The following is a 26483-nucleotide window of genomic DNA, read 5'->3' as shown; positions in this document are numbered from 1 at the left end:
GTGTGTGTGTGTGTGTGTGTGTGTGTGTGTGTGTGTGTGTGTGTGTGTGTGTGTGTGTGTGCTAATGAGAGACAGGGAGCGAGCACGCAACGAAAGAGAGAGCACGAGCGTGTGTGTAGCACTTCGGGAAATAATTTGCAGAGAGAAATCGGACGTAGCAACAAATGTAAACGATATACATATATACATATATATATATATATATATTTAAAAAAATGAGAGAAAGCTAATAGTTGTTGTGAAGCGGAATCGCGCGCGTGTCGCGTGTGCGCAGGAGAAGAAACGAGGAGGACAAAGAGATAAACGAAAAAAAAAAGAAAACCAGAAATGAGCAGTGGAGTAAATCTATAATTTGCAATACGTGTACAAATCATTGACAAACAAATCGGAGGACCAATCTGGTAGTTGACAATCGCGCTTATCGCGATCTCGCCCGACCGGGAGACAGAGAATACGACTCTTGACTCTAGTCTTCTCATCTCCCAGTACAACTCCACCATTACCGCCAGTCCCATAGAAGAAAAGCGAAAAAAAAGAAAAAAAAAAGAAGAAGAAACATCGATGAATCATGGCGAATCGAAAGGACTCCTCTAAAGGGCGCGACGCAATAGCCGAGATTTTATCTTCCGAGAAATTGGAAATCGCTTTTAGAACGTTTCTTTCTGTTTTATTTTTTCGCGTTGTAAAAGTGCGAGGATAAACCTGCGGTCTCACAGCTGATCTCCGACACTGCGAGAATTAATAGACTCGTAAAATCGCGAGCCTGTTCGGAGTCCTGTCGATTCTAGTGAACTCTCGCCTATTTTCTGCAGGGTGTGTTCTCGATTTCGTCGCAACCACCGAATCCTCCGGTGAGCTCGAAGGGTCGAGACTCGCGTCTCGAAACAGAATTATTATCGATTCTTCGCGCGAGTCTTACGACCGCGTCGCCTGTCACATTCGCCTTGCATAGCGCATAGTGCATTAAAAAGGATAAAAGAAGAAAAACAGAAATTCGGTCGGTCGAAGTCCAATAAAGCCGGACAAAGCCGATTTTGTGATTTATCGCAATTATCACCGAGGAGTTCCCTTGGAATTGGAGCTTATATCGACGGAGCTTCATTGTGTACGCCAGTGTATCAGCATCGATCGTATAGACAGAGCTTAATTGTATAGAAACAAATACAGTCAGCAATCGATTTTCTCCACGGGAGTAACGTTGTGCCGCTTCTTGCGTTTCTTTCTCCAATGAACCTGCTCGATCGAATGCCCCTCCAATAGGTGGAAGGTAAGAATGACATGAAGAAAATCTCGATAAAATACTTTTTACACCTCAAGCCTCTGACTGAAGCGATTACCATACACTGAGAGAAAAAGATGATTGATCTAACTAAAATTACTTTTGGCCGCCATATTTTTCTAATAAAATGATAATAGTAATATGCTTATTAAATTATTATCGTCAACATTATTAGAATTAAAATAAATTAGTAGAATTAAAATAAAAAGAATAGTTTTCTTAACCATAATTTATAGTAATTATCTCTCTATATATGATTATAATTACATTTTTTCTCAGTGTACGAAATGAAGTGTAATAAATGCATTTACTTTTGTTTATCGAAAACAAATATTTAAGACGCAACGAAAAATTCGAGAAAAAACAACACAAGAATATCGACGAAATCGTCTTATTAGAAAATCCCTCTTATCATAAAATTGTAAATTTTATTCGTCATTAATTATGCCGGAAAAGTAAGAGGACACTCAAGACCGAGGTGTCCTCCTTCGTTTCTTTCTACGTTCAACGTAGAAATAGAAACGCGTCATTAAATGAATTACGTCTCTCTAAAATTGCGCGTGAATACAGAATTAGCGCTTGGAATCCGGCGGAGCGCGGTAATTGCATCCAATCTCGCGACATTCTATTCCGGCTCTGAAAGAGTGAGCGCTTGCGAGATCAACAAGAAATAGAAGAGATCGGGTCAAGTCGGCCGGGTTATATTGGCTACGTATTTAAACGTTTGTCTCACGTATTTATTGCGAAAGTGACAGTGGAGAAGAAATTGCGAAATGTTCCTTTAGAACACACATATATTTTTCCTGAAATCTTCTAAAAAGAACATTTTGTGATCCCTTTACTCCATTGTTGCTTTCACAACAAATACATAAACAAAACGTGTAGCCAACATGACTAGATCGGGCTGACCCGATTTCCTCTGAGGAAGTAATCAAGTCCAGAGAAGGAAGATGGAAGATCCTCCTCATTCGTTCAGAACGACCCCATATCCGGTTAATGACGTTTCTAGATATTTCATTATCGGAGGGGAACGACGATAACGTATCTCGATGTGATTTTATATATCTATCGTAATTATAATTGCGTGTGTCGCGCATCAATTCGAAGTCTTGAAGTAATTAAAGTTCTTTCCCTTTTCTTCTTCTAATATATCACTGCATTTTGTGTATTGATTTATCTGTACTCGATAAAACGGTGGTATTATTTCGCGACACGTACTCCTCGAGAGTTTCGTGGTACAAATCACAGGAACGATAAGTCAGAGCAATAAAATTCGCGTGCGCACAAAGTAATCATCGGCACGTATCGGCGAAATTTACGAGCAAAATTTACGAGCACCATGCAAATGGACTCGGTGGCGGGAAGAGATCGCGCTGGAAATTGGCGATCGGCCACGCCGACTGAGTGAAATTTCGGCAATGTCGACAGTTACAAAATCCCTCGTAACAGCCCAGTGAAACTTAGGCACTCGTGACGTCACGGCAGCACGCGGAAGAGACAATTGACGTAACGAGACGACGTTTTAATGAATTCCCGAGCATTTTCAGGCGATCGCGACGCGGAAATTGGCGCGATATCAATATCGTCGTGTAATTTTCTCGAAGTAAAACGGATATTTATTCGCGCGATCGTCGGGACGGATTACTTAGCATTTCGAGTTCCGGGTCACGTAGCTCCTCCGTAAGTGTACATAGGAAGATGACTGGAGTAGACCGGCGAGCAGGCACGCCGGTGCCTGCAAATATTGGACGTAGGAGATACGCTCGCGCATCGGAGGAAGCGCAGTCGAGCTTTAAAGGGCGAATAAAGGTAAATAAGAGAGTTGTTAGCCGCTGGCCTTGGACGTCCAAAAACGTGGTGACGTTGCTGCAAATAGATTTCTTGGCAGCTTGGCCGACGGCGACGCGGAGAGCTTGATCCTAGCTCGTGTCCAGGAAAAATCTGGCGCTCATCGGCGACGCGCGCTCGCGCGTTGGCCCTCGAAACAGCACTCGTCGTCACATACTCGACCGCCGCACCGAGAAAACGCTCGAGACATTCGTCTCGTTGGGTCGCCCCGCCAATGTTCTTTTCTCTCTCTTTCTCTCTCTCTCTCTCTCTCTCTTTGCTTCTTTCTCTGTCTTCTTCTCAGACTAAAGATGCGCCTGAATTCTTACCGCGGAGTCGCGACGCGATGCGCTTTGGGAGATCCTTGGCAGCTCGATGCAACCCGATTCCGTCTCGCCCAGAAACAAACGCTACCATTGTGGCTGATTTCGTCGTCGACGATCAGCGGCCGGGAAAAGCCGGCTCATAAATCGTCACACGATCGCAGCAGCGTTTGAGGAACATTTTCAATTGTCATATAAAGGGTGTTCGTCGTAACGGTGTCATGTTTTTACTAATTACAATGATCAGACAGGACAAAGTTCTAGGTGCAATTAATCGGTTTTTAAGTGGCGATAAAATGCAATAATAAAAACTTGGAGATCGTTATCTTTTCGTAAAAAATCAAAGACATCTTTATTTTCTTTTAATGGAACCATCTCTTTTTTATCCGTAGCGTTGTAAAGAGAATTCAAAACAAATTCACTAGTAACTCATGATGTTATGTTTACTAACATTTCACAATACATGGAAAATACATACAGAAATACGATAATGTTCGGAATAAATGTTTGGAACAAATGTAATGAATAATGTTAGATGCTCAGAACACGTGTTCGTGCACGAAATATAATCTTTTTTTTGCAACACAAAAGCACCACCCTTTGCAATATAATTTTATATGTTACATCGATTGGAATATTTTTATGTTTCTGCATGCCTATGTAACATATTGTTTTGAGATTCTTTATTATTATTTTACTATGCTCTTTTTTGGTGTAAAATAACAATAAAAATAACATTGTTAGTTATTATCAAATTTATTTTGATTCTCTTTACAACTATGGATACAAAAAATAAGGTTTCATTTTAAAAAAGTCAAGATGAGTTTAATTTTTTTTTTTACGAAGAAAATATGTTATCGAAATTTTTATCTTTGCATTTTAAACACTAATTAATTGCACTTAGAACTTTGCCATTAAAACACTAATTAATTGCACTTAGGACTTTGTTTTGCCCATCATTGTAACTAGTAAAAACATTGTGGATATCGTTGTGATAAACACACACACACATACACACATTCCGTAAATTTTGTAGTTTATTTTCACGCGCGCATACACGATGAGGTAGAAAAAATAACTAATCTGGAGTAATAGTAAGGTAATTGAATACGAAGCAATTTCTCTCGCATACTCTGTCGAGTAAAATTAATGTGCTTGACGAGTTGGGAGTACGAGCATATTATATTTTGATATTTGAAGAGCTTCCGCGGAGAATATTATATTTTCCCGATAGGGGGAAAATGTCTAATTACGCTATATGCATATGTGTGTACATGTGTGGCGTAATAAAATACATTCCGCTGGAAAACATGATATTTGAATGTACCGTTTTCATGAATATATTATGAGTCTATTTTTCTCCTTATTCGCGTGAGGTCTAACGTTGTTGCTAATTAAGTTTTCGAAAAAATCGTCGGACATAGTCTCACGATTGCGTTGCATATTGACTCGTAGATAGAGCAGGATCTCTGGAAATGCTGGAGACAAGAAGTTTCGCAGGCAGAATCAGGTGGGATTAAAGACGCGCGTATGAAAAAGTAGGGAAAATGTTACGTCTTTCTTCGAACATTTAAGGGGGATTATATATACGCGCCTCTTTGAAGAGCGCCTTCCTATCTTCCAATAAGGTACAAATAGTCGATAAGCATTAACCCAGAGTGCAAGGGGTGATCGGTGCCTACCTGAACGATGTGAAACGTCGACGGATCCATTTAGAGCTGACGGATCGGCGGTTTCGTCTGCGTGCCCGCTGCATGAATTTATTAGAGAGAAAATACATAAAACGGCACGCGATCCAACTTCCTAATTCCACTTAGCCAAGTAAATATTTGACACCCGTATATTCCGGCGGGCGGAAATTACCAACTTTTCGTGTTCTTACTTTTGACAAATACCCGTGCATTAACTCCCTCACGTCGAATCGCGAATTGTAGCGTCGCGAGACAGCGGAGCCATTTTCTCTGTACGTTTCATCATTGTTTAATCCTGCAAATCGAGTTACCCGATCTCGTAAGAGTACACGACGTCCCACGGCGACTAACTCTTGGTCAATCTTACTCATCGATTCCGCCATGCGACGTAAGTTTCGCCATTCTCCACCCTCGATAACCACATTGAGAATAAGATCGGAGGAAGAAGAGGGGAAAAACGACCACCGTTGGTCTGCCGGCGTTTTCGTTAACGAGAAATCGATACCGAGATCGGCCGGAGAATCCGTAGATGAAAGATGACGCGGTAAGTCACTCTCTATAGCGATCTGTAATCTCGTTAGGACCATCACAACATGCTCGTAAGACGTGTCGTGAATTTTAAAAACCGCAAGGTCGCCGGCTTGGGCACTCCATTAACTCCGGGGGCTTTGTAGCGGATGATCAGTTTTTCCATTCCGGTCGGGCGAGACGACGACGGCCAACTAACGAGATTGTCTCCGCGATGCAGGCGGAAGCGCCCGGTCAAAAGCGAAATCGTTACACCGGATTCGGAGCGAAATTGGGTCGGGCTCTGTAACGCCTTAGCGACGCGCGAGCCCGCTTATATTGAGTTACCGTGAAACTCGCAGGAGAAAGGTTCCATGAGGAGGAGAAGGAGGAGGTGAAGGATGAGAGGCAGCAGGAACTCGCAGGAGGAACAAACGTGCAGTGTACACGTCGATATTTATTAGATCGCCCAAGTGACGGTTTTCGTCCGTTCGAAGACGTGCCAGTCCCCGGCGGATTGAAACGGATTCGAGAATAGAATATCCGCGATGCGCTGCAGTACAAGCGAGCGAGCGAGCGAGCGTGCGATCGAGTGGCGGCGATCCCCCGGGGATTATTTCGCGTCCGACCAGCTGTGTCACGGAGATTTTTTTATTCTCGGACTATCGACGGCCAGATAATGAATATTGCACGCGCCAAAGAGACCAGACAACGGGCGAGATGCGACGAAAAAACGTTGAGCACCGCGACCTATTAATCCACTAATGTCTCCGGAACATGCGGGTCAAAACGAAGGCACGATTTCTGACGAAAATCACATATATCGATAATTGTGATTTGTGAAAGGAGATGTGCAAATATTCGCCCACAAATTGTTCAACACGTGATTTCAACGCCGATTGGAATGTCATCATCGAATTTCTGTCCTCGAGCCTTTGTAAAGTCGCAGTGCTGGTCTACAAGCTCCGTATTTCTACAGCAGTTCCGAGATATCTCACGTAACGAAAACTACTGCAAGTTTGCGCACTGTAACGCGTAATATATGTCTTTTTTAATATGGCTTTATGACAATTAGAATATGGAGAAGAGGAGAGATAGAGATAAATAAGCTATGTGGCTGATGTCAACTACGCTGTAGTACGTACGCGCACGCATTATCTCTGGCGCGCAGCATCTCTGCAGACAAATTATTTCACAGCACAGTGGTTAATCCGATGGGCTACGAGAGACGGGAGCGGTAGGCGGGGTGAGAGAGAATGTGCAAATAATTTTGCACTCAATCGCATTTGCGCCACCGGGATCTGGCCTTCAATAAAAATTAAAGTCAGCCTGGCGCGCGGTCACGCCTCAATTATAGTGTTATGAGTGTGCAACCTGTTTTCGTTAAATGTTTCAGATATCCCGCAATATCGCATGAGAAGATACGCTTCCCGATCCGTCCGACTTAATCCATTAATCACAGTCGGATTACAGCCTTGACAATTCGTTCACCCACCCCGAAACAAGGCGCCCGCCGTGACGTTACATGTTTGCGTTAATATTACGTGTGAATTTCGCAAGCCGAGCGGGACACGTGGAATCAATATCCTCGCAAACACGGCTTTCTGTATTTCGTCATAATGCTCTCTCTCTCTTTCTCTCTCTCTCTCTCTCTCTCTCCCTCTCCTTCTCTCTCTTTCCTTCTCTTTCTCTCTCCCTATCTTTCTCTCTCGAGATAATTCGCGTTTCATATTGATTAAAATAAACAACGCGATACTTGATCATCGCAATGTTCGGAAATAAATGATATCCCTTTGCATCCCCCCCTCCGGGGGGCAATTTCCCATTGTGCATGTACAACATGATTTGCAATTAACGTGCGAAACATCAAAGAGCTTTTTGCTCGAATTGGAAATATCTGAGTATTTCCTCACAAAAGAATATTGAGAGTTTTCGTATGATAGGTGATTGCAGGTAAAGAACTCTTTTCGCTCGAAGAGACCCAAATGTGACCGGGTGGATAACGCAACTCTACATCTTTGAGATTATCTTTACTTAAAGAAAAAAACAATAATCCGCGCTCTTGATTAGGAAAATATCGAATAACGCGAGTGAAAGAATGCTGAGGAACGGAAAATGAGAAATTTCCTCGGTGTTCTCGGTGTTCATTCGTGAAGATCTGTCCGTCGTTCCAAGGGTAGAGAAACGAAAAATCCATTCGACTGAACGTTGCAAATACATTAGCCTCGCACCACCCGATATGTACATGCACGCGCATACTATTCAGAGAAATACTGTTGCAACAACAGGCATTGTTAGTTACACGCGGCGCATTGCAGTGCGAATCGAGCGCACTCCAAGCCACTATTTTCATTGTCGAATGTCGAAAACGCGGAGGGACTCTTTCTACGCGTGCACACGATTCGGTCCTTAACACAAGCGTGCTCGAACAGTGCCGCCAGAAACATGTATGCTGCACTTGACGACACCTTCCCGCCCTCCCTTCGGCCCCGTGCAGGCGAGGACGAAGCCGACTGATGCGAAATCGCTTCACAACGCGAGGATTAATCTCTCGTTCCGCGCAAATTAAGCGCTTGGCACTCGACGAGTAGCGGCCGAATCGAGCGGGCCCGTGCGAAAACGCAACGAATTATTGCGTAGCAACACGTGTTTGACGTGTATACCCACGCCGAGCGACGGTGTATTCGCGGACGCGGGCATTAATACAGATTAAGAACCTCGGTAGACTGATGTACGTGAATTTACAGCGACTTTAAATATATTAAATCACGAAATTCAGCAACGTTGAATCCTTCGTGACAAATTAGGCGACATTCATACTTGTTATAAAATGACAAAATTGAATTACAAAAGAAACACAAAAAGAATGATTGAAGCTTGCACGAAACAGTACGTCACGTAAAATATAATATGAATGTGTAAATTTTAATGAATTTGTAGCTACATAAATCTATAAAACAATACGTTATTGTGTAATGCAAATTTAATGATTAATTCTATATACAGTATATTTGCCTCATAAACGTGATTAAGAAAATTGCAGAGTTTCCATCAATTGTTATACATTGTAATAATCATGAAAGTCTATTTCTGAGTAATCTATCTATATATAGTATACCGCGCGGAATAATAGAGGACTTCAATCCTTCGATCCACATTGTTACATTCAACGTTTTCGCACCGCGAAATGTAGCAGGTAATGAGGTCACCCAGTGCAAGTAAATCGACGCCTTCTTCGCGACTCGGAAAAGCTCCGAGCTTTCAGCGGAAACTTCGGCGAGGAAAGAGTCGATGAGTGAAAAGTGTCAGGCATGAGGAGAGTAACGATATGAGCGGACGGGTTCGTCTGACCTTTCGAACTTCTTCTGGAGTGTAACTTATTTGATTACGGATAACCGATCAATTGATCTTGACAGCGTTCTTCTCCACTGGAGGCAATTAGCAACTACGATGAGGCGAACAACCGTCGCCGTCTTAGCTGTAACTTTTTAATTACAGCCGTTCCTCTCGAAGATTCATTCAATCGGTGTGTGTGTGTGTGTGTGTGTGTGTGTGTGTGTGTGTGTGTGTGTGTGTGCGTGTGAGAGAGAAAAAGAGAGAGAGAGGAAGTTCTTGGAAATAAGCAGCATGCATTAAATCACAATTCTGCCCGGGGCTGCTGTTGCGAAAACATCACGTTTTGATAGGTCAAAGCGCTTCATGTTTACTAATCAATCAGCTTTCGTCAAGCTATTTATTAAGCATTCCCGTTTGAATCGAAGAGAGACCAGGTAGGTTTCACGCAAAACCCCCTCGCGCTGACCTCTGCTCCCGATAAAGCAGACGAGCCCTCGAGACGCACGAGCACACGCATCGCAACTCGTCGCCGGCAAAAAGTAGTAGCGAAATAAATTTCGCGCAATACCTTGTCGCGAACATAATGCTAATCGTATTACGCGTTTTCAGGTTCATCGACTGCCTCGTTAATCAGCTTTATTAATGTCAGTCCTAGTTTCAAGCCGCGCGCGCACGTAAGCGCGTAAAGCGCCGTGTGTGTGTGTGTGTATGTGTGTGTGTGTGTGTGTGTATGCATGTGTGCGGTGCATGCGTGTATGTGTGTGCGCTGTGCTGTGCGCCGTTCTCTCTCGTCGCACGGATCTCTCCTCGCGTGGCCGAGGCGGCGGGCGCGAGTCGGCGAGAGAGCGGCTAGTAGAAAGAGTCAGTGCTGCGCGGGCTTCCGTGGCGCGAGGACGTGACGGATGTGATGTCATCTTCGTGTGCGGTGGCGCGGGACATTGAGTGGTGCATGCGTGCGCGCCTACCTGGCCGCCCGCGTGCGTGCCCGCGTGCCGTCGTCGCGTGTCCGCCGTTGAATCTCGAGTTCTCTCTCCGCGATTTTCTTTCCCTTTCTTCCTTCCTTTCTTCATCTTGTTTCCCGCTCGACCCGCCTAACCCTTCTCACCCCCGGCGCTCATTGTTATCGATTTTCGCTCCGAGTGCGTGCGTGCGTGCGTGTTGCCGTACACCGTCGCGGAAAACTTGAGAAAACTTTCGCACGGTGAAACCGCCGTGCGCGCGCTCACCCCGTGCTCGACGTTCGGCTTTGCACCCCGTTCGCACTCTCTTTCCGCCGTTCTTCTGCCTCTCCCTCTAGTTCTGCCCGACGCGCCGGACGGATCGGCCGGACAGCGGTGCCCCGCGATTATGCGCCCGGTAAGTCGCAAAGCACGATAGATGCACGGTGGCGATGGATTATTAATGAGAGATAGCGCAGAAATAGCGTTCTGGGAATATCTTACTAACGCATCTATATTCTCCTCAAAGACGACGTGTCCCGCGCGTGTACGCGACTTTGTTTCGATAAAAAGTGCATTCGCGCACAGCACGATTCATCGCCGTGTGAGAAGAAACTCGAGATATATCCCTCGCAAATATCCCCGGCAAATAACGCGACCCGTTCTTATACTTTCTACAAACTATGATATTACAAGTATAATAGATGATTACGAAAAAGGACGTATATGACATAGTATTTAATTAAGGAATTAAATTGAGGAGGAAACCTACCGCTCTCCCAACAGAACGCAGAAAAATGTGTGCTTTTAATTAAAAAGGTCTAAGGGAAGGTGTCAGAAGAGGCGAAAGACTGGGAATTTGGTTTGATGTAACAAGAAAGTTTAAGGACGGGTATGATCGCTACTTTATTTAAAATTAAAGGAGAAAACATGCTGTGCTCTCAAGAGAAGAAGAGGAGAAAGTATGTGTTGTTAATAAAATATATCTAAGGGACGAAAGGTCGGGAATCTAGTTTGACGAGAAGTTTTAGGGACATATATGATTGATACTTTATTTAGAATTAAAGAGAGAAACATTCTGTGTTCTCAAGAGGATACAGAAATATGTGATTTCAATTGAGGTCTCTGAGGAAAGGTTTCGAAAAGGACGAAAAGTCGGGAATTTTGGTCGACGCAGTGAGAAATTCCAGGATTATTATCAGTTTATTGGAAAACAATATAACGATACCACCCTTCGCTTTTGATCTTTTTTCATATGTTTTATGTAGTTTTCAAGGAGACTAGCTTCAAAGCAAAAGCAGAAAAAGCCGTCTCGGTACCCTCTGATATCGATATCGTCGAGAATCATAAGCTCGAGCGAGACTTTGTTCGTGTGTATAGCGAGAATCATATAAATTAATATTTCAAAGTGGAACGCGAGAAGGAAGACTTACCGATGCCGCGCACGTAATGCGAACACGCGTCATATAACGCGGCGCAACGCGGTTTTCCCTTCGTCTCAAAACAGATAAACAATGTGCCAACGAAAAAGAGAAGAAGCGCCGGCGAATGTTAAAAAGGATGTGAGTTCATTTTCTTGCCGATTGATTCGATAATTAGCGATTTTGTACCTGCGAGCGCAAATCGACGGCACGGCGCCTCTTTCTTACATTCGCAGCGATATATCTTCTCACTTCTTTCTTCTGCATGCATCACGTATTCGTGGCGCGATCCCGCATCCATTTTTACATAATCGCGCGAAAACATTTACGGTCACGGCTGAAACGTGCAGGATCAGCGGCAGGAGAAACGCACAAATGTCGGCCGCAATTTGCGTTAAAATATCCCCTGGCGGATCATCAAAACGAATAGACACAGAGCTCATTCGCGATAAACAAATAATGCAGGCCGCCATTACACGATGTTACAAAACCGCCCGCCGAATGTCAAATTCGACACTCTCCCGTCGGAATAACTCGTACCACCGCGACGATAAAAACACCGGCCAAAAATATTCCTCTCGCGTTTCCGCTAAATGTGCCTTACCGTATGTTCCAGAAGCGCAATGAACATTCTCGATTTTGGGAGCTCATATCTGTCGCGATGTTATCGTAGTCGGTGGAAAATAGGTTGCAACAATTTTGCCTCGATAAATTTCGCAACCCGCCTCCATATCCATACGAGAATTTCCATTCTAATAGTTCTTGGAGAACTCATATTGCTATAAATACTTATTCACTGGCTTTCGGGGAATAAAACCAAAGTGAGAAGTGCTGACTTATAAGAGCCATTTCTTAATTATTAGTGACAATTTCATTTAACAGCGGGAGGGTAGAATTATTCGACAGTATACGTCAAACGCATTTTTCCTTTTGCAACCTTTTACGTGAGAAGGACTAGGGGTAGAACGCTCAGTTATTGACATCCCCTAATCATTATTGGCACTCTAAAAAAACCTGACTTTTCTTGCGACCAGTATTGTAACCAAGCTTCGTTTAAGCTTTGCCTGCATTCTATAATTCCAAAAGAGATATTCATAGATGAAAACTGCGGACAGATATAAGAAAAATCAGATTTTTTGAAGAAGAAATTGACTGTACTCTACTCTTGAACGATTAAAAAGAAAGGCTCAGTGCATTCTATACTTCTTCAATCATATATCAAGTTTTCATCTTCATTTTCCTCAAAAATAAAGATAGAAACGTACTTCATGTGGGTTGGATCATTCTTGCATAACTACGGTCAGTTGCTGAGTTACTGGCGTTGCAGCAATGACATCTGGTTGCTCCAACCAGAGCGTATCCACGGTTAATGTTGCCCCAACCGATTTCTGGTTGCCGCAATCAGGTCACGCGTAGCTACATTCATGTAGTTGATATAACTGAGCCATATCAACCGTACATATTACCATCACAAAGATAACTAGGGATAACTCATATAACTCTATGCTCTGCTCACAATTAAATATTTCCGTCTGTATACGTCATACCTTCTTTTTCCGTATGTACTATATAATTTTGTGCTCTAAGTTTTCCTATTGAATGCTAGATGCGTTCTGAGGGTTTATCGAGATAAAGGGGAAATGTTCGCGATCTTTCTTCCGGCGACTATACGAGTGTTTTATGGTTATTTCGTCGATATGTTTAGGCTGTTCTTTCTTGCAAAACGAGTTACACGTTGCGGACTTCACGGGAGATGGGGCGCGTACGGAGATTTACGACGAAAATTCTCGCTCGGTTAATATGTGTGTGTATGTTACACCCTGTGCGTCGCCTCGGAACTTGGCTCCCTCTTCTTCTTCTTCCTCCCTTCACACACACGTGGTAAGTAGCTCCCGCCCGTTTCGTCGGGGCCGCGACGCGGGCTATCGCTTCATCTTTTCCTAATGCACTTACACTTGACGATTCGCGCCACGTGTGCGAACATTTTTATGCCCGCCGAGTGCCTGACGATGTACATCTTTGATGAGCCGGTTTCATAAGTGGCGTGTACCATTACGCGATGCGGCTCAATAATTCATCGCGCCCGTCCAGATAACATACACCGCGGAATATCAAAGTGAGACGAATCATCATCTCGCGCCGAGGGGAAACACACCACGGAGTATGCCGTTTTCCTGCGCGGAATTTCCGTCGAGTCGCAACTCAGGATTTGCACTCGGCGAGCGAATGATTATGCGGCTCGAACATTTACTCCGCTCCGCTGTGCAAAATTTCACTTTCGTCACGCAAACGATAAATCGTCCCTCTGGCGACACAGCGAGCGACGCCGTGGATGATTGAGAGCGGAATCGCGACGCGCATTACTCCCGGCAGGCTCTCGTCATTATTTCGACGCGACGTAAATTTTCGAGTTTTCCTCATTAAGCGCGACTGTCAAGGAAGCGCGCGATAAAACGACAGTGTTACGCGCCAAACGCTCTCTCGCAACGAGAGAGAGAGAGAGAGAGAGAGAGAGAGAGAGAGAGAATAAAAAGAGAATAAAAACAAAGTAGCGAAAGAAGGAGAAAAAGAAAAAGTAGAAGAAGAGAAAAGAGGCGAATCGCTTTATTTTCCGGAATGAGAAAAATGCGTCTACGTGTATACCGTTGTATCGTTCAGCGGTGCGAATCATGAATTTAGACGGAGAGACGAATATCTCGTGGGAGTCATCATCTCTCTGAGGAATATATCTGAGGCTAAAAGTAATTCAAGTTCCGCCGTAGGTACGTTCTTTGCCACAGAAGCAGAGCATGTTTCTCGAGAAAGCAATTCCGTTCTTTATAAGAGCCTCCCCTTTAGCCCGATGTGTGAAAGGCGAAGCCTACCCACCTACCTACCTACCTACCTTCCTACCTACCTACCTACCTATCTACCTAGCTACCTATCTATCCACCTACCTGCCTAGCTAGCCTAGCTACCTACCCTCGATGAGCATGTCGGTAAAGTGGTTCTCACGGCCGACGGCCCGCTATCGGATTTCGTTCCATTTCCGAACCCCTCCGATGTGAGGCCAACGTCGGACGTTACACCCGTTAAAATAGCCTTCCCGTGTTTCGCGCCGCGCCGCGCCGGTTTTTCCTCGATCTCCGCGCGCGCGCCGAGATTCCCGCGTTATCGCCCGTAAATCCAACGTAACGTTCGTAAGTTTATGAGATAAGTAGCCACGACCGTACTTCCGCAAACTCATTCCACAAGCGCTACGGCTTTTACGGAAGACGGCTGCCTTGCCCGCCGCCTGCTCGCCTGCCCGCTCGTCCTTGTGTGTGTTTGCGACGAGAATCAGCAGGATGGACCGTCGTGCCGCTCGTGTGTTTGCTCTATGAATCCTGCAAGCGATCCGATGATACGAGCTGAAATTACATGTGTACAACGTCACGCTCGGGGTCCTCATATTTTTCCCGAACGCGTTCCACAAGTGAATCGCTCCCGATGTTTTCGTCGCGTCGCAATAGAGAAAAGTTGTCGTACCGGCCTGCTAAATCGTACCTGATCGTACCTCAATCGTATTTTAAGTGTTTGTAGCGCGAGCAAAATAACAACTTTTTACTTATGTTTCTCCATGATCATCAATTCTTCATCTTTACCGTCGGATGTTGTTCATATTCAATAATATAATTAGAGTTCCTCAAGTCAGAATTAGGAGTCCGCTAGTTGTACGAAGAAAATGAGTGGATGTAGAGAAAAGCTTCATCATTTCAGTCTTAGAGCTTCTCTCACACTCCCACTCACATCACCCCTGAAAATGGCGGATCAGGATGCGGGCCGATCAGGAATCATTACGTTTTGTCCTATCTCTGACTAGAAGAACTCCAATAATAACGAAGAAATGGACAAGATGCGATTTAGAAGACTGATTTCGGCAACTCTCACCTATCTATACGTTTCTCCAGTTCGAGCTGGCTCGTGTCAGAGAGCAAGAAGTAACCGGCGCTGTTTGGAAATGTGAAACGTCGTTGTGTATTTACCTGGATTTTACATAACGCGAATCTCTAGAGCGACGCGGCGAAACCCGAGAAAATGTCCGGCGGAGAGCTTAAGCGACCGACATTCCGTCGCGAACCAAGTTGCAAAGGGAAACGCAAAGTGAAATCGTCCGCAAGACGGTTTCGAAACGCGATTAAGAATCCTGCCCGTCGTGTAGACCCGTCGGCGAGTGTTATACCTTTTTCGCTCGCAAATCGAATTACACGCGATGCAAATGGCTTCGCTGCGATTTCATCCGACTCAACGCGAACGAAGACGGACGCATTTCGTCGTTTCTGCCTCGACCCGATATTTCTATGACATTCGCGAATTCTATCGCGAAAGCTCTCAGTTATTTTGGAATTTAATCCCCGTCGCGTCAACTTAAAAGTGTCAGCTGACCGAGAGGTGTCGAGGGTCGGCTGTGAAAGTGGTCGATAAAATCGGTCGCGTTTTCGCATTTTTTTTTCTTGTTTACGGCCGCAAACAGGGATCGAAATAGATCTTCGATCAGCTCTCTCTCTGTGACTAACGCGCTTAACTAGAACGAAGCCGAAGTGCTGATTTTAATAGCCAAGCGCACCTCTCCTCAATCAGCCGCGCGAAGTCTTATTTTCACGAGACCTCAGTTAATATTAGCGACACGCGAATTGTTCATTTCAAGATATACAGGGTGTCTAACAAACGACTCATGACACACCTGTTGTGCACAGGTAAAACTCATCAAACTGAACATAAAATTTCGCTATTTACTATTTCGGGAATAACCGTGTAAAATTTGAATCATTAATCAAAGAAGATTAGTGAGTGATCGATATGATAATAGGTTCTCTAGTCAAGGTTAGGACAAAGCATGATGATTTTTGATTGATCCGTTATTCTGTTCGCCATTTTTAGAAATGACGTGTGTGGGAGTGAAAGACAAGCTCTAAGACTGAAATGACCAAGTATACTTCTCTCTTTCACTCACTCACTCACTTTCTCTCTGCAAATTGCGGACGGTGTCCTAACTCTGACCTGAGGAACTCTAATAAATGAAGTCTGATGGCGACATCACTTCCGTCGTGTGCTTGTACATTAGGTCAGTCTGAACAAAAAATCTCTCCTCTCCTATCATATTGCAAATGACCATGTAAATTCTTGATTATTAATTTAAGAGGATCGATGCGCGATAATGCACCGATCTTCTTTAATGAGCAACTTAAAATTCTATGTAGTTATTTGCGCAACGTAGAGAAATTTTGTGTTCAGTTTAATGAGTTCTCTACGCAACGAATGTGTCAATAATTGTCAGATACCCTGTACATATTTAGCTGCTGCGAGAATAATGTAAAATCCTGGAATGAACTCGCGATATTGACCCCTCCGAAAATATCCCGTTTGCCAATCGACGTGTTTAATATCTGCTCTAAGTTCAACCGCACGAGACGACACGTATTACTATTCCCTCCGCGCCCCAAACTCTCTTCACCTACGTCCATAGCATCAGGCACACCGTCCGTTAGAAATCCACTTAAATCTGACGAGCTAATTTGTATCTGTCCCTTTAATGATGTAGGTCAGAGCGGCTCGTGTGTGCGCGGCGTATAATTTACAAAGCGTGGTAACTGATTACGCGAGTGCGATTTGCGAAGCGCATACGTTGCGTCGCACAGAAGAGCACAGTCAAACGCGAAATTTATGCTCAATTTATGTACGGGGCTTAGCGCCGCCGCCGCTGCCGTCATCGTCGTCGTTTCTATCAAAACACGCGGACACACTTGCACGAGGAAGAAATCCGCGCGCGGACCGCCCGATGCAACAAAGCGCTGGATAAAGTCGGCAATTCAGCCAAGCGAGAACTCTGATACAATTTAGAGCGACGTAACCGTTGGCGGTGCGATGCGTTAACGACGCGCCAGCCGAGAGAGGGCTGACCTTTTCATACTTCCCTGACTCGGTTCCAAGCGCGCTTCTTTCTGGCATTGGCCGCACACGCTTTTTCAAGTTTATTCCTGCCGACGACCGCGGCCGAGCTCGACTCGCTCGCTCGATTGCGATCAGCTGTGTCGGATCCATCAAGATCCCTAGATACATGTGGATATCCTTACGTGCGTCATACAAAGTGTCGTTTTATTTTCACGCCGGATCACACCGTCCCAGCGGACCGGCTCCCCCTGGAGTCGTCGTTGTCGTCGCCGCCGCCGGGGTCAAATCCGGAAAACGCCCCGGGCTTCGTAACTCCGCTACGAATTTCCATACCAAATCCCCGGATGAAACCGAATTTCGAGGGAGGAGGGAAGTAAATCTGGTTTATATCTCTGCGACACACCAGGACCACAAACTGCCCGTCGAAGGCGGCTTCTCCCCTTCGCGATACCGCCTTCCCCCGTCTCGCGATGACGATGATCAAGCTACTATCGCGTGATCGTGGGATATCGTGCCAAGAATACCATCTTTTTATCATGAGAGAGCTGACTTTTGGTTGGTTCGATACTTACGAAATATTACCCGAAACCTATCCAGTGTTGCCCGGGTTATCGCAAAGTATCAAGGGGATCAGATCAGAAGGTTGGGATGAGGCATGTCCAAGTTTCAAGTGGTCGATATTTTTTGCAAGGTTCTAGAGGGTAACTGCATAATTTGGTCCATATTGATCAAAATGTTCAGGAGTTTATTAGAGAACAGACAGACCGATATTCTATTTCGTGCATACGTAGATTCCACGCAAACAGACGATTTCTTTATCCTTGATATCGCATAGATTTGCTTCGCGACGTAAAGTACTCGTCATTTTATCCCCGAGACATTTTACATAATGTCAGAAAAAAAGATGCGCGCGAGGTACTAATTTATAGCGTGTCGCTCCGTATAATTTCCCCCTATATCATAAATATAGATGGGCATTATATTTATAAACATTAGCCATTGGCTTCATTAATATTCGCGCGTTATACAAATTTGCATATTTATAAGAGACTCTCGATCAGCGTCGTTCAGCGTGGTAACGTGAAAATCGCGTATACGGCCGCAAAATATTTTGTGCTTTTCGTTTTCGCACGAAAATCGAGCGATACGCCGCGACGGCAACCGCGTTTACGTGTCGCGCGGTCGTGTTCGATACCTTGAAACTGCCCGACGGTAAACAACGGAGGGAAATTAACGTCGATATGCGTGATATGTGAGTGAGATACACGATGTTGTAGGCGCGCCGTGTAGAAACGGCCGACATTCTTGGCGTTCCTGCCGCTTGTACTTGCAAATAGCGCCGGGCATTACCATTGCAAAGGGCCACACCAGCCTCGCCGTATCATCCCTCATCAGAAGAGCGGCCTTAGTATCGGCGCTGAGCGCGCAACTACTACTAAGTGGACATTTCTCCGAGGCACAACAGTGCGTCGCGCGCTGACAGAAACAAATGATCGATCTAACGGAGAATTATAGTTGCTTCTGACTCCAACTATAGTTTTTGAATTGTTCTAATACGAAGGTGGTATACGGGAGAAACAGTTGACTCACTCAATCAATCTGGTCGAGCTCAATATTGAATCTGGTTGGGACACAACCAGATGTGTGGGTTAACTATGCCGTTTCCTCCGTGCGGTTGTAATATGCATGTGTGGGATTATTATCACGACGTTATGATAGAATTTAATTTAAAAAAATGGTTTTCTTGTGACCACAATCTGCAATAATTATTTCTCTATATGATTATAGTCATGAATACGTTTCTTTCTCAATGCGTCGTCCACAAGGCCTAATCGCATATATCGTAAAGAAAAGAAGAAAGAAGAATAAGAAAGAGAGAAAAGATGATAATGTCGTAATTTCCAAGATGTCGGAACACGATCGAAGTGTCGCGATTCGTTCGGCGGGTAATTTTTCCATGGACTTATTCGTAGAACAAATCGATGACAACTAAACGCACGTGCCTATTTATTGACGCTGAATTATGCGGGGGTCGAAACGTCGAAATAGACGCCGGCGACAAGAATGGATCTAAACGTGAAAGTAGACGTTACTAGACTCAACGTTCAAGAGCGTGCCGAATATTTTCATCCTACATACGCGTCTCCAGCACGTCTCGCGTTACGACGAAAACGCGAGTAAAACGTTGCCCGCGGCCGTCTCATTTCCATTCGCCGTGACATGCCCGACGACGTACGAACGTACGTCTCGAGCGCAGCTAAGCGATCTCGCAATCTTCAGCGAAATCGCGGCGAGTCGAAAAGTTCAGTATGGAACATGTAATTCGGACCGACACATTTTTGACGACAACGACAGCGACGACATTTCCGCTCCTTTTGCCCGGCTCCTCGACAGTCGGTTACGGTAATTTCATGCATATCGGAAGCGAGTCTCGCGCCGTCAACGCGGAGAACGCGCGAGAGAGGAACGAGAATAATCCTGGGAGATAATTTCGAGTCGGGGCAAGGTAAGACGAGGCGAGGTGAGGTGAGGTGAAAGACGAAACTAGGTGAGACGACGCGAGGCTCTCGTTGAATTTCGCTACAATGTGAATGGGAGCCGCTTTTTGAAGGAGGCACCTACTCGAGTCGGGCAAAGTGGTAGGAAAAAGTAACAAAAAGCAACAGAAAGTAAGTCGGACCGTGTGCAGTTTGCGCTCTCCTCGGCAGCGCGTTTCTAAAGTGTACTACTCGCGGCGCAGTGTTTAATTGAGCATAGAGCTTGCGAGCCGTATCTGGCTACTACACGTCATGAAAGTATAGCGCTCTGACGGGCGTAATCAGCGCTCTAGTGTGGTACTTGATCCCTCGACTCGAGAAATTAGCCGAACGGCTTTTCCCCGTCCGAGAGACGTGGTGAAGCTACCAATCGACTTGATCCACCGCCAATCAACGAGAAAACAAACGGACAGGCTGTATATGCTAGAGAGAAGACGCGTGCAAGCTTACACATGAAATCGCGCGAAATCGAGCCGACTCTGCTGCGAAACGACGCGACCGTAAACTGGCGACACACGGGCCGCTATAAAAATCGGCGTCGCCGAGTTATGTGAAAATCGGCCGCGATTACGACACGGATTTTTACCGAAAAGCCGTAACATTCGTCTTGCAGAAGCGGCGCGACGCATTGTATACGCATGTCGGGCGCCCCATAAAATATCCGACTTATTATTACCGGCTCGCATAGCAGTGCTCGGCTCAATGGCTCAACTCCAAATCGATTATTTTTCCGCAACAATACCGTCTCCGTTTGTTTGTCGGCGGTACATCCGAGCCAGTATAAATCTCGCGATTCCGCCAATGGACTCCAAGCGCGTCCAATCGCTCGCGAGGTCCGCTTTATAGCAGCTCTCGCGCCACTTGGCAGTGCCCTCATGAAACTCGCAGAAATATCGCGCCACCCGATATATGCGCCGCGTCGCGAAGCCTGAAGCTTTTCTTAGCCGTCGGTCACTGACAAGAACGGCCGCGCACGGCCCCGCGAAAGCCCCTGTGTGTGTTTCCACGCGGAAAACGGCCGGCTGGCGTCGGCGCGATAACCGACTGGGATTCCGTGCGATTATCCGGCGCGATGCATCGCGAAACACTTTTCTGTGCTATATCCACGCCGGCCGAGTGAATTTCACGTGTGAATCAGAGTCGAAATTTTTATCCCCACTTTCGACCTCGATTTAACGTTCGCATTTTGATATTCTGAAGTCTATATCAATTTCTTTTCTATTCTACTTAACTTGCTAGCTTTGCCGAGAGATCCTCTTTAGAACCTACAAGTGGCGTTTTGTGCGTTTTCTGCGCTCAGACGTGCTAAGTAGGACTTCAGTTTCCATATATAACTCTGAGTCGAAATTTTGATCCTTCTTTCGACCTCAATATTCCATTTAACGATTACCTTGATTGACTCTAAAGTTAAATTCTTGTGATTCTACTTCGGCTTTGTCTAGAGATCCTCTTTAGAACCTAAAAATGATATTTTATACGTTTTCTGTCATTTAGAGTCGTTAAGTAGGGCATCAGTTTCCACGTAAATCAAACGTACACTGATCCTTTAGAACATACAGACGCTGGAAAGTTTAGGTCGAAAGTAGGACTGAAATTTCGACTTGGATTACACATACACTGATCCTTCAGGAATGTACAGACGTTAGAAAGTTCAGGTCCAAAGTACAGCTAAAATTGCGACTCGAGAGGCTGATTCGAATCGAAACGCGCGCCCACGCGCACAGTACGCGCCGTCGCTCCAATAAACGCGTATTTTCGGAGCGAATCGACGGCGATCGTTGAAGCGTGCATGAGGACATCGCCGACGGATAAATAATGCATATTCTGGCATTGCTATTCCGCATTATTGCAGCACAGGCGACGCGACGTCTCGGCGAGCAATCAAAAAAAAAGCTCGCTTCGTACACGCAGCGGAAATAATCGCGTCCATCCGCGTCTCTGGCCCGTCTCATTCCCTCTCGAGCGCGCGTTTTATTTCAGACACGGCCGGGATATTTTTGTCGAACGCGTTCTCTATCTCATCCCCTCACTCTGGTCTATCTTTCTTCCGCCTTTGCGCGAGGACAACCGGCTCGCCTTTGGGGACACGCGGGAATAGTTACATTCGTGTGGCCGCAAATTCAATAGAAGCGCTTATACGTGGCTCGGCGATTTCAGGACTTTTCAAAGAGTCTAATGGCGCAGGCGAGCAACTCGCCAAGAATTACTTTTCCACATTTAGGAACCTTCTTCAAAGACGAAAACTAGTAGACAGACGAAAGTTACGGGTAAAGCGAAAGCGTGGTAAAATAAAGTCTTCACGTACGTCGTCGTGCTCGTGGATCCTAACAGTTTCGACGTTACATCGCCGACATTTTATCCCCTTGGAGATGTTATTTCCGCTTGGGAATCGGAAAATGATAGATACGAGATCCGGAAAGAATATGCCAAAGTCGTCAATTCATTTACAAGTAAATCACCATTTTTTAATAATTCTTCAGCAATATTTTTTTGCTTTATTTTTTTGTTTTCTTCTTGTCACCCGATCGCATTGATACGGCAGACACGTGTATAGGACGTGGCCATTACGCGGCAAGTCTATAAGGAACAACCGGAGTCTAATCAGATTTCCTCTCGAGATATCGGAATTATTGGAAATTCCGAGCCGAGTCAGAAGCGAAACGAGGCGCCAACCAAAGACGATGTTCAATTAATTGGGTTTGGGGGCGTAGTTATATATCGACTACGACCCGCGTACTGTACCGACAAAAAAAACTACACCGATGAGGCAGCCGCGCGCATTGATAGCTACGGAAATGCAATTCCATAGAGATGCGTGTTATGTCACATTATCGCTCCCTCACGTACCCACGATAAGTCTATATGTCTGGCTAGCAATAAATCATAAAATTAATATCACGTAGACTGTCGTACGAATATCGGCAGTGGTGCGCAAGCTCTCGCAAGCAATAATATCTCATCGGTAGGAACTGTGAGTAACGAGCGAGCGAGTAAGCGAGCGAGAAAGCGAGAGAGCGCAAGAGAGAGAGAGAGAGAGAGAGAGAGAGAGAGAGAAAGAGAAAACAAGAGAAGGAACTCGTCGTAATCCCATAGTTCCCGTTGCATTCTGCAACGCGATATTGCAACACCGCGACTCTTATTTGGAATATGATGGGTGTAATTAGAGGCGCTCATGACAAGCTCTTAATGAACTAGCGGGTCATGAGGATGACGTTTAAAATATCTTGCACCCCGCGAGGGGAATACGCTCGCGCGCGCGCAGGATATGAAATGTTGTTTGAAATATTAACGTCTGCTGTGCGAGAGAAGTACTCGAGTATTCAAGTACGAGAGGAGTCATCGTATCTGCCTGAGTGTCGCGTTTTCCGAATCGTCGTGTTCCCGTTTTACGACGAGTTTAGCGTAGTTAATTAGCACAAGCGCGCGATTTCGGCATAGCTAACGATATCGCATATTTCGCTAATGATATCACCTAAGTGGTTGACTTCAGATTAATCGAAGAGTCGAAAGTCGTCGGCACGTATCTGGAACACCCGGTGCACGTGCGCGAAAAGAATGATACTTGATAATTGATGCGAACTCCGTGGAGCCCTCGTTGTCGCGCGCTCCCGCGCGCGACGGGACGCGTCTATTTTGAAAGCCGAGGATAATTCAGGCGCTAGAACGTAACGGCAAAAGATGGTTATTGAAACGCCGCTACACTGGCAGCGATCCAATTTCACAGGAAGCGTCGTTGCTTCCTGTTGTACATATATATGTATACACACACACACACACACACACACATATATATATATATAATATTCTAAAAAATACTTGCACAACTTTATTTTTTTTATTTGTACAAGTTTTGATAAATACTACCAGCTAGTAATCATACAATAAAATATAAAGATATTGCTTCGTATTATTTCATTTGGCATAACATTTTACATACCAAATGAATAATACGAAGCAACACTTTTACTTTATTGTACGATTTTTAATCGACAATATTTATCAAGAGTCACGCAAATAAAAGAGAACAAAGTTTGTACAAATGTTCTTTTAGTATATGACAAAAAAATTGAGGAAAAATAAAAATTTTCAGCTCCTTTGGAAAACGTGCAATTTCACAGGGAGAGATATAGAAGTGTGTATTTATACGAAAGACCCTCTTTAATTTTCGACAAAAAATTATCTCTTAAAGTTTGTCGTATTTATTTAGAAACACCCTGTATATATACGCATACATATACACGTGCATCGCGTCGCGCGCTCCACTCGACCCAGTAATTACGTCGAGTTCGGGGCAGACGTCCAAAGTATCTCTCTTATCCCCATCTCGTCCCATCACGCAAACGGAAACTCAGCGGAGCTTGGCTGTTGCCGCTCTCCGATCGTTTCCGTGATGACATTTCGATGATCGTTCAGAGTGTCCGTCCTAGCCGCGTTTAAACCCACCTTGCCAGTCCCTTGTGACGCCACTCGGGGTTACATTTAATCGGTGGCACTCACGGAACAATGCTACGAGCGATATTTCCCTCGTCCCGAGAAACCAAAGGATTTGCGAAAGCACTCGATGTAAGTTCCAGCCACTTCGCAATGTAGTGCTTCCTCTTATCGTTTGGTAAAGAGGAAAGTCTAAAACCGCGTAAAAAGGAATCAACGACGAGCGCAGACGCACCAGAGTGTGTGCCGGAACTGCACTTCCATTCACGTCGCGTACTACCATCGCGTTTCTCCTGAGTGGCTCTTGTTGTATCATTTATCTTAACATACGCTGTGTAACGTAAGAGTAGTATAATTCATTCGGTGTTAAACCAACGAAAGATTTCCAATGCAATGTTTCCGATGTAATGCCGAAAGCAATCAATCGCTGAAGAGAGTCGCGCGAATTAACACGTTCGCCCACCACACACAGAAACATATCATTCTGTTCTGCTAAGAGAAGCGATTACTCTGTTTGTTTTTCTTCTTTTAAGTAATAGTTCTCTCTCCCAAGTAACAGTTGCTTGAATATAGTGTTTGTTTTTCCGTGTGCAGCATCGTACATGTGTGACGGCAAGAATTTTTCTTTCTGCGCTGACATGAGCGAAAAATCAAATTTGTTCTCTACACAATTACATAAAAACAAATATCAATGCGCGAAAATTTTTCCAAATAAGCCGTTAATTATGATATTTAACACAGGGCATATCTCATATCATCGATCTATTACACCCTAATTCTATCGGAAAGACATAACGTTATAATTGATAGAAAATAAAAATAACATTTCACTAAAATAAAAGTACCGATGTCTAAGCATTAATAACACAGATACCCAAGTCTGAACATTCTTGTTGTTTTGATTTTTAAATACATGGAGAAAATTTTATAGTAAAAATTACAATAAGATTCTAACCAAAGAATAGATCAACATTTTACAGTAATTCACTATCTTTTCATTTTACATATGCTATTTATATTTTAGAAATAAAACTAAAAAAATAAAATAATGAATAAATAAATAAGAAAAGATAAAATAGTGAATAAATAAATAAGAAAAGATAAAATAATGAATAAATAAATAAGAAAAGATAAAATAATGAATAAATAAATAAGAAATTAAAATAATGAATAAATAAATAAGAAAAGATAAAATAAATAAAAGATGAAATATGCTATTAAAATACTTGTTATGCTTTTAGCGAAATTTGCAACTTTTCTAACGAAATTATTAGCAAAATATTAGCAAAATAGATCGTACAGTCTATTTCTGTGGACTACTAAAAATATAGTAAAATTCGAGAGAATTCATATGAAAAATAACTATAATATTTTCTTCGTATATGAATAACTAACGTAAACTTTTAACGTGGAATATACGCATACAATCAATATATGTATATATATTCACACAATATTGAAAGTTCAAATATAATCGTTTAAAAATCAAAACAATAAAAATAGAGTTAAATGTCAGTGTATTGAGCAACACGGAGATTCAAGAAATGCGCGCGAAATCACGCGTCTAATAGCAACATAAAACGCGATTTCACGGAGGAGTGTGAAAATTCTACGTGGATTTTCGTGCGTCACTTAAGCACAGATACATGACACCAAAACGCACGAGCATATGGATACATGGTCGCGCGTGACAAAGTTTTCCTCGTTTTGCTAATGAGGCAGTCTATAAACGCTCAAAGAGCTTTCCAGCGGCAAGTTCAACGTCATAAACGTGGGTGGTAGCATTTGAGCGCAAATAATCACCCGGAATTGGTGTTCCAAAGAATCGCAACGAGCCTCGGAAGATGTATTTGCACTGTTTTTAATGAGCGCCATTTAGAGCGCGGTTTCCGGCGCGTCTCCACCGATTATCGTTTCTGCCGTTTCGGTTTTCGCGAGCGCTTTTCACATCCCTTCGACCGCGTTTCGAGAACTGACGTGCTGACATCACCGCGAACGAAAAAGCGGAAAAAATCGAGAAAAGAGATGGGAAAAAAGAAACGGGACGAGTTCACGTGCGCGCGTGCCGCGCGAAACTTTAATATCGGTCACAGTCCCTCGTGATTCATCGGTCGCATGCAATTTTCCGCATATGCTAAAACATCCTCCCCATAAATGAGGTCGGCACACGCCCTCGTATGCGTCCCGTATACGTTCCGCGCGAGAAAATGAAAATCGAGTCCGGGCAATCTCTCATCTCTCTCTCTCCCCCTCTCTCTCTCTCCCTCTCTCTCTCTCTCTCTC

The 26483-nt window shown here is 44.4% G+C and overlaps 1 protein-coding gene and 1 long non-coding RNA gene across 10 annotated transcripts in view; one reads left to right on the top strand and one right to left on the bottom strand.

Moving 5' to 3' along the window:
• Positions 1-26483, bottom strand: part of LOC116850580 — a 298594-nt gene that overhangs the window by 246561 nt on the left and 25550 nt on the right. The window lies entirely within an intron of this gene.
• Positions 9771-26483, top strand: part of LOC116850570 — a 61541-nt gene continuing 44828 nt past the window's right edge. For 3 of the 9 annotated variants that reach the window (XM_032829011.1, XM_032829013.1, XM_032829010.1), the window contains exon 1: positions 9771-10319. The gene's annotated coding sequence lies outside the window, so the exon portion shown is untranslated. Of the gene's footprint in view, positions 10320-12907; positions 13204-26483 lie in introns of those variants that run through there. The other 6 variants (XM_032829017.1, XM_032829016.1, XM_032829015.1 and 3 more) reach the window with 4 other exon arrangements.

Source organism: Odontomachus brunneus, unplaced genomic scaffold (genome assembly GCF_010583005.1).
Source record: "Odontomachus brunneus isolate Ranch 3 - 2012 unplaced genomic scaffold, Obru_v1 Obru_scaffold_149, whole genome shotgun sequence".
Lineage (NCBI taxonomy): Eukaryota > Metazoa > Arthropoda > Insecta > Hymenoptera > Formicidae > Odontomachus > Odontomachus brunneus.
Note: the sequence above shows the minus strand (reverse complement) of the source record. Positions and strands in the feature narration are given on the sequence as shown.